The sequence below is a fragment of the Theropithecus gelada genome, chromosome 10 (assembly GCF_003255815.1).
Source record: "Theropithecus gelada isolate Dixy chromosome 10, Tgel_1.0, whole genome shotgun sequence".
In the NCBI taxonomy this organism is placed as follows: domain Eukaryota; kingdom Metazoa; phylum Chordata; class Mammalia; order Primates; family Cercopithecidae; genus Theropithecus; species Theropithecus gelada.
In genome coordinates this window covers 92,255,033-92,264,516 of record NC_037678.1, presented here as the reverse complement: position 1 = coordinate 92,264,516, position 9,484 = coordinate 92,255,033, and the positions used below count along the sequence as shown (strand labels likewise).

At 45.2% G+C, this 9,484-nt stretch overlaps 1 pseudogene; it reads left to right on the top strand.

The window, feature by feature from the left end:
* Positions 1 to 6,191: 6,191 nt before the first annotated feature.
* Positions 6,192 to 6,820, top strand: LOC112632506 (annotated as a pseudogene).
* The last annotated feature ends 2,664 nt before the right edge of the window (positions 6,821 to 9,484 follow it).

Here is a 9,484-nt window from a genome sequence, read left to right as displayed (position 1 = left end):
TAGTTTTGAAGGAACACCACCCAAATTACAGTGTGTGGGCGAGAGAGTTCACCAGTCTATAAATGTGAAGATCTTCAAGCATTGCGCTACATTCTCTTTTATTCATTTTCTCTGAAGCAGGTTAAACCTCTTGAATTAAGATCTATGCTCAGATGCCAATGGAAATGGAGTGTGTTCAGAAACTGATGTTTACTCGAATGTGTTTATTGCTTAAGTGTCATTTCTGTCTTCATCCCTTTCATTGTCTTTTTGAGCTTTCAGAAAGGAATCCAGTATTTCCAATGTTTTTCTTTATCATTTCTCCCAAATGTGTGCTATTTGAGTTGTTATGGCTGAGAGCTATAATAACTTTCTTTTTTTTTTAATTGCCCTACTGAATTTAAAAAATAATGGTTAAGGAAGCTTTAGTTGATTTCAATTAAGAGATGCTATGTAATGCAATTAAGAGATGCTGTATAAATTGCCTTCCATTCCAACAGGGAAAAGAATTCATATTGCTTTTTAGGATTCTGCATGCCTCTTTAAGTCCATGTACAGCCTAACGCCACAGTCATTCCCTCCCTAATTTGTATCTTGCAGAGGCAGGAAAGAATCATGGCCAATGGCAGAATTGCAAGCATCGCTTCTAGTTCCGCAATGATGCTGTGCTTGTGCACCCCCTGCTGGCTTAGTTTTTGGTAACAGCAGTTGAGGGGCTAGATCCCAGAGGAAATGGGTACTTTGGTAGAAATCAGCAGAAAAGGATGACAATGACTAACTTGTCTTCTACTGTCTAAGCTTTCAGGAGCTTAGAGTCTCGCCCAAATGGGCAAGGGCAAGAGTCCATATTTTTAAAAATGTCTTGCCTTTCTCATGACTGTCCCAGGAAGTTAGTTCCCTATGCTTTTAAAGCACCTGTCAACAGCCCTGTCTTAACCTTTATTGTAGGAAATGGAGGCTCCAGGCAGGACTCTTGGGCATGAGGAAGGGGTGTGTGTGTGTGTGTATGTGTGTGTGTGTGTGTGCAATTTTGTCCCGTTGTCCCATTTCCATCAGGTCCTCCATTTTTAAAAATACAAGCGACTGACATTTTCTCAGCCTTCTAAGAGGTGGAATTACACATGTGGCTTCAAGACCCCCACCTCACTACCAGCCACTTCCAACCCAACAATGGTTTCTACATAGAAACTCTGGGCCACCCACCCCGCTTACAGTGTGCTGAAGTGTATCTGTTTAACTGTCCACTGATACATAATGGAAATGTTACCAAATGGTGATTCTGAAATTTTCCCGTGCCTCCAAAACATAGTTTATTTTCCATTCTCTGACAACCAGCCAATCCCCTAGGCATTACCACCCCATCGTAGGGAGGCAGCTGAAGCCCAAGCTGTGTTCATCTCTGGATTGAGACATCCCTGGACATGAGTGACGAGTGATGGGGCTGACCTTAGGGTAAGTCAACACTCCCTTGGGACCGAGACCTCAGACTGTCACAATAGGAAAAGAGAGAGAATCTCCTTGGATTGGTGCAGAGCAAACATGGCTGTGGATTTTGGCCAGTGCAGGCTGCCCAGAAGTAGCAGTGCCCAGTGCACTGGCAGGATGTGGTGCTCTTCCCCCTCTCTGCCACGGGCAGACCCAGTCCATGCTACACTGTCTCTCCTGTGCCCTCACAGCAGCCTCCCAGTCCTTCTTCCCATTCCCATTTGTCCTTCTTACAATCCACTCTTCCACCCTGAGTCAGAGTATTCTCCCAAATCCTAAACTGATCCAGCTTGCCCTTTGGATTAAAACTTTTCAGGGTTGGACGTGGTGGCCCATGCCTGTAATCCCAGCACTTTGGGAGGCCAAGGTGGGAGGATCACTTGAGGTCAGGAGTTCAAGACCAGCTTGGCCAACATGGTGAAACTCAATCTCTACTAAAAATACAAAAATTAGCCAGGTGTGGTGGCAGGTGCCTGTAATCCCAGCTACTCAGGAGGCTGAGGCAGGAGAATTGCTTGAATCTGGGAGGCGGAAGTTGCAGTGAGCTGAGATTGTGCCACTGCACTCCAGCCTGGGCAGCACAGCGAGACTTCATCCCAAAAAACAAATAAAAACAAACAAACAACAACAACAACAAAACTTTTCAAAGATTTTCTGTTGCTTGTTGAAAAAAAACTAAAATTCTCAGCTTAGCTTACCAGGCCAGTGGGGCCTCTCATCTATCCTTCCAATCAGCCTCAGGTCTCAAGAGTCTCCTCTGTGTGCATTGCGCGTATTCATCCACATTGACTTTTAAGCTCTGTAAGGACAAAGCAGGAGCCAGTCGCTGTATCCATGGTGCCTAGTGCAGAGCCTGGTATACAAAGGATTATCCATGGTTCCGACTATTTGCTGAATCAATATGTGAATAACTTGGGTGACAGCGTGGAAAGTTTCAGCAGCAGTGAGAGGCAGTGCCAAGAAAGAGGAGCACCAGTCCCTTTAGGGCTAACGGGAAAGAGCTTCTTGGTGACAGTAGGCAGCCTCCCTACTCACACTGCTGCATGAGCAGCAAAATAATCAACTGCAGACATCTCTAAGTGGGGCCAGAAGATGACAGGCACCATGCTTTAACTGGGAGAACTTGTTGGTGAGCAGAGCTGAGATGCCTCCCCCTCAGGTGTTGAGAAATGTTGGGAGGGCCAGAGTTCCAGAAAGTTCCCTGCCCAGTGATAGAGCTCAAAGAAATGTTTTCTTTTCTTATTATCACTTGCTAAGGTTTTAGGAGTAGGCATATAAAATTAACAAGCAACAGGTATGTTTCTGTTAATAGAACATAGAGAAGTAGAACATAGAAGAGAATAGATAATAGAACATAGAATGGAGTTGAAAGAATGAACAAAAAAGATTCAATGAGTTTTAAGGGTTTTAACCAAGTTTTAAGGGCTTTAACCAAGAACCGTAGGATCTTACGACGAAGACCTACTTTGAGTCATTGAGATACTGTCCCATCTGATTGTATTCTTTTTAATCCAATGCTAAGAACATAAAAAATGCTTACGACTTCAAAACATGGTTTAAATGTATTGACTCTCTTTATAGGTCCTATGTTTTTGGGAAATGACAGGACCTTTTAAATGTATTTTCTAAGAGATCCTTTGTTATTTAAAGGTCACATCAACTTTGATGGGATCTATGGGTTCACGTCAAATATATTATGGCAGCAGCAATAAATCATTTAAGCCATTAGTCACTTTGTAAAAGTCAAGTGTACGTCATTACTTCACCTTAAACTTGTTCACGTTCCTAAGAGAGTTTTCCATTCCCACTGCATGTGCAAAGGAGTGCAAAGGAGGAGTGGGTTTCAAGCCCAATCCATTAAAAGCACATTCAAATGGATCCCTGTAAGACTTCCCTGTGACATAATCAGAGACAATAGCAAGAAGGGTACCTGGTTTTCTCCAACTGGCTTGCTCCAAATGTCACCAGTGCAGAAACTAGAAAATACCATCTCACTCCTCCTAGAGCTTCTCTAAGTGAATCACTGGGACTAGGGCCTGCTGGAGCTTTGCCTTCTTTTCTTTAGCAAAATTGACAGCCTCAGTGGCACCTCCTGCATGGCCCAGAGGCACCACGCCTTGCTTCCAATTTCAGTAATATTCCAAACTAACACGAATTGTTGAGTGTGGCTGGGCACCAAAGGAAATTCTAACTGCACCAAGAGAAAACCTTAGATGACCACGAGGTTCTAATGTATTGCATCAATTTAACCACATTAGTTAAGAGAAAAACAGAAAGAGAAACAAGAAATGAACAATTTGAAGGAGAGTTTTCATGCTATTAAGTGTCATATTGCTATTCTTTCTAAGTACCTCTGTAAAATAACAGTAATAATTTCTAATGTTTTATATGTGTAAATATAGGTATGTATACATTTCCATATAAATATTTATATTTATACATGTATTAAATGGTTTATAACATTGAAAATATTCTTTTAGAACATCAAGTTCAACATGTCAAAACACTCTCACTACCTTCACCTTCCAAACACGTGCCACCACAACTGTCTGATTTCAGTAACTGACATGACCATCTCCTGGTAAGAAGGCTGGAAATTACATTTGACTCGTCTCTTGCCGCCTCCATCCATCAATCCTGTGGAAAATTCCTCCAGATCTCACTCACTTCCACCTCCTCTTTCTAAATTCAGTCCTTTTTCCTTGCAACCTATCTGCACAAAACCACCAGATTAACTTAGCACAATTCCTCTATGATTCAGTCAGGCCCCCAGTCAAAACTTTCAGTAGTTCCTAGTTGTCAACTCAGTCTCTTCGCAGTCACTCAAGACCCTCAGCATTCTGGCCACACCTATCTTTCTTATACCTGTACTCCACACTAATCCCATTACTTCCATTGCCAAGCCCTTCCCTCTGCCAGTCCTCCCTCCCCCAGAAGGTCAACACCACACTGTCACTGCAACTGTTTGTTTTTTGAGATGAAGTCTTGCTCTGTTGCCCAGGCTGGAGTGCAGTGGCACAATCTCAGCTCACTGCAACCTCCGCCTCCCAGATTCAAGCAATTCTCCTGCCTCAGCCTCCTGAGTAGCTGGGATTACAGGCACCCACCACCACACCTGGCTAATTTTTGTATTTTTAGTAGAGATTGAGTTTCACCATGTTGGCCAGGCTGGTCTTGAACTCCTGACCTCAAGCAGTTCTCCCACCTTGGCCTCCCAAACTGCTGGGATTATAGGCATGAGCCACCACGTCCAACCCTGAAAAGTTTTAATCCAAAGGGCAAGCTGGATCAGTTTAGGATTTGGGAGAATACTCTGACTCAGGGTGGAAGAGCGGATTGTAAGTAGGACAAATGGGAATGGGAAGAAGGACTGGGAGGCTGCTGTGAGGGCACAGGAGAGACAGTGTAGCATGGACTGGGTCTGCCCGTGGCAGAGAGGGGGAAGAGCACCACATCCTACCAGTGCACTGGGCACTGCTACTTCCGGGCAGCCTGCACTGGCCAAAATCCACAGCCATGTTTGCTCTGCACCAATCCAAGGAGATTCTCTCTCTTTTCCTATTGTGACAGTCTGAGGTCTCGGTCCCAAGGGAGTGTTGACTTACCCTAAGGTCAGCCCCATCACTCGTCACTCATGTCCAGGGATGTCTCAATCCAGAGATGAACACAGCTTGGGCTTCAGCTGCCTCCCTACGATGGGGTGGTAATGCCTAGGGGATTGGCTGGTTGTCAGAGAATGGAAAATAAACTATATGTTGGAGGCACGAGAAAATTTCAGAATCACCATTTGGTAACATTTCCATTATGTGTCAGTGGACAGTTAAACAGATACATTTCAGCACACTGTAAGCGGGGTGGGTGGCCCAGAGTTTCTATGTAGAAACCATTGTTGGGTTGGAAGCGGCTGGTAGTGAGGTGGGGGACTCGAAGCCGCATGTGTATTCCACCTCTTAGAAGGCTGAGAAAATGTCAGTCAGTTATTTATTCTTATACTTTAAGTTCTAGAGTACATGTGCACTACATGCAGGTTTGTTACATATGTATACATGTGCCATGTTGGTCATGTATACCTAATGTAAATAACTCATCATTTACATTAGGTATATCTCCTAATGCTATCCCTGCCCCCTATCCCCCACCCCACAACAGGCCCCAGTGTGTGATGTTTCCCTTCCTGTGTCCAAGTGTTCTCACTGTTTAATTCTCACCTATAAGTGAGAACATGTGGTGTTTGGTTTGCTGTCCTTGCGATAGTTTGCTCAGAATGATGGTTTCCAGCCTCATCCATGTCCCTACAAAGGACGTGAACTCATCCGTTTTTTAAGGCTGCATAGTATTCCATGGTGTATATGTGCCACATTTTCTTAATCCAGTCTGTCATTGATGGACATTTGGGTTGGTTCCAAGTCTTTGCTATTGTGAATAGTGCTGTAATAAACATACATGTGCATGTGTTTTTATAGCGGCATGATTTATAATTCTTTGGGTATATACCCAGTAATGGGATGGCTGGATCAAATGGTATTTCTAGTTCTAGATCCTTGAGGAATCACCACACTGTCTTCCACAATGGTTGAACTAGTTTACAGTCCCACCAATAGTGTAAAAGTGTGGAACTTATATTTAAAAGGAAAACAGAGGGGCGTCAATTTGAGTCATGCATGTTGTAGGAAATGTGAGTTTTCACTTCTGTGGTCCTGGACTTTACTCTTGACCACTGCGTAACAATGATTTTCCCCTTGAGCTCACCACCACCTCCAGGACTGCCTGTGTCACATGAGCCACCCAGGCTCCTGGGACTCTTAGGCTGTGGCCCTCACGGAGCTTTTACTGCTGACAGGATCATGGCCAGGATGCTGGTGCAGACCATCCACACAGGCACCCAGAAGCTCCAAGACATTGAGGCCAAGCAGAATGTTGAAGAGAAGATGGTGGTTCCCAACCACACCGGCTTTAGCATTTACCCTCCCAATCCAAAAGAAAAAAGCTCTCTGAGGTGGGCAGGAAAATTTGAGGAGGTCCAAATTGCACACATTAAAGCATCCTACAACAACACAGAGATCCAGGTAATCTCTGCCACTAATCAGCCCTTTGCCCATACTTTCTGTGGCACAGAGGAATTTCTGAATGCCGAGAAGGAGGCAGGCATTGATGCACAGACAGCAGGCATAGCAGCAGTGACAAAAGCTACAGGAAAGGGTGTTCCCCACATCTGAGTTGTGGTGAAAGGCCAGGGGCCAGGACACCTGTCTGCCATCTAGGGACTGATCATGGGTGGCCTGGAAGTGATCTCAATCACCACAACACCCCCATCCCACACAATGCCTTCTGCCCCAGGAAGGCTCCAAGGCTGTGATGGAAGGGAAGCTTATACTTGAACCTAACCTCAAGTCTCAGCTCCAGTTGGACCTTGTGGAAAGCTCACTGTCAGAGCTCTTTCCAGAATATGGCTTGTTGGAAATCCTTCAGACAGTAAGGGAGAGTTTTGCCTTCTTACATAGTGTCCTTTGCTTGCACTTCCAGCTGGAGGTGAATGTGCCCCAGAAGTGAACTTTGCATCCTTAGACAAGAGGGGAGCTATGGGGGCAGCTGTGGCCTAGGCCCAACCTCTGCTCTGAGAAAACAAAATAATGTCTGTACCATCTATTGTAAATAAATAGATGGAAAGCAGAGTGTAAAAGTTTGAAAAAATTGTAGGCTGGCCAAGTGATAGAAAAGAAAAACCCATTTTCTGGGAAAGAATTCAAACTGGCTGAAGAAATTTATGTAAGTAAAGAGAAGTCAAAAGTTAACAGCCAAGACAACGGAGAAAATGCCTTGAAGGTGTTTCAGACACCTTCATGGCAGCCCCTCCCATCACAGGTCCAGAAACCTAGGAGGGAAGAATAGTTTTGTGGGCAGGGCCCAGGGCCCCACTGCCCTGTGCAACCTCGGGACACTGCTCTCTGCACTGCAGCTGCTCCAGTTCTAGCTGTGGCTAAAAGGACCCCAGATATGTCTCAGGCCACTGCTCCAGAGGGTGCAAGCCTTAAGGCTGTGTGGCTTTCATGTGATGTTTAGCCTGTGGGTATGCAGAGAGCAAGAGTTGAGGTTTGGGAGCCTCCACCTAGATTTCAGAGGATGTATGAAAATGCCTGATGTCCAGGCAGAATTCTGCTGTAAGGGCAGAGCCCTCATGGAGTCTACTAAGGCAGTGCAGAGGGTAAATATGGGGTTGGAGCCCCCACATAGAGTTCCCACTGGGGAACTGCCTAGTGGAGCTGTGAAAAGAGGTTCATTGTCCTCCAGACTCTAGAATGGTAGATCTGCTGACAGCTTGCACCTTGTGCCTGGAAAAGCCACAGACCCTCAGTGCCAGCCTGGGAAGCCATCCAAGGGGGCTATACCCTGCAGAGCCATAGAGGCAGAGATGTCCAAGGGTATGGAACCCACCCCTTGCATCACTGTGGCCTGGATGTGAGACATGGAGTCAAAGGAGGTTATTCTGGAGCTTTAAGATTTAATATCTGGGCCGGGCGCGGTGGCTCAAGCCTGTAATCCCAGCACTTTGGGAGGCCGAGGCGGGCGGATCACGAGGTCAGGAGATCGAGACCATCCTGGCTAACATGGTGAAACCCCGTCTCTACTAAAACATACAAAAAAAAAAAAACTAGCCGGGCGTGGTGGCGGGCGCCTGTAGTCCCAGCTACTCGGAGGCTGAGGCAGGAGAATGGCCTGAACCTGGGAGGCGGAGCTTGCAGTGAGCCGAGATCGCGCCACTGCACTCCAGCCTGGGTGACACAGCGCGAGACTCCGTCTCAAAAAAAAAAAAAAAAAAAAAAAAGATTTAATATCTGCCCTGGTGGGTTTCAGACTTGCATGAGTCCTGTAGCCCCTTTGTTTTGGCTGATTTCTCCCTTTGGAATGGGTGTATTTACCTAATGCCTGTACCTTCATGTATCTTGGAAGTAACTAACTTTTTAAAAATTTTACTGACTAATAGGCAGAAGACAATTGTCTTGTCTCATATGAGACTTTAGACTGTGGACTTTGGAGTTAATGCTAAAATGAGTTAAGACTTGGAGGACTATTGGGAAGGCATGACTGGTTTTGCCATATGAGAAGGACATGAGATTTGGGAGGAGCCAGGGGCAGAATGATATGGTTTGGATTTGTGTCCCTACTCAAATCTCACGTCAAATTGTAATCCCCAATGTTGGAGGAGGTAGTGGGAGGTGATTGGATCATGGAGGCAGATTTCCCCTTTGCTGTTCTTATGATAGTGAGTGAGTTCTCACAAGATCTGATTGTTTAAAAGTGTGTAGCACCTCTCCCTTCACCTTCTTCTTCCTTCTCTGGCCGTGTAGGACTTGCCTCCTTCCTCTTCACCTTCTGCCATGATTTTAAGTTTCCTGAGGCCTCCCCAGTCCTATTCCTGTACAGCCTGCAGAACCATGAGCCAATTAAACCTCTTTTCTTTATAAATTACCCAGTCCCAGGTAGTTCTTCATAGCAATGTGAGGATGGACTAACACAGTGCCCTGCCACACTGAACTAAAATGACCTGGGCCTTGGCTGGGCACGGTGGCTCATGCCTGTAATCCCAACATTTTGGGAGGTCAAGGCAAGACAATTGCTTGAGACCAGGAGTTCAAGACTAGTCTGGGCAACATAGCAAGACCCTGTCTCTACAAAAAACAAAACAAAACAAAAAAATTAAAAATTAGCCAGACTCAAGTTTGAGGCAGGGGGATCGCTTGAGCTCAGGAGTTTGAGGCTGCAGTCAGTCATGAGCACACCACTGCACACCGGCCTGGATGATAGAGTGAGCTCTTGTCTCCACAATAAATAAATAAAATAAAAAAATAATAATAATAAATAAAACAAAACTATCTTACTCAGAAATTGAAAAGACACCTTTTCCTTATTTTTCTCCATCCAAGAAGCTAAGTGACAAGGGCCGAGGATAAGAACAAGTAGTTTTCCAAGCTCATAAAGAAGAATTGAAGATGGCCATGCTCACAGCCAACAGGAAGTTCAG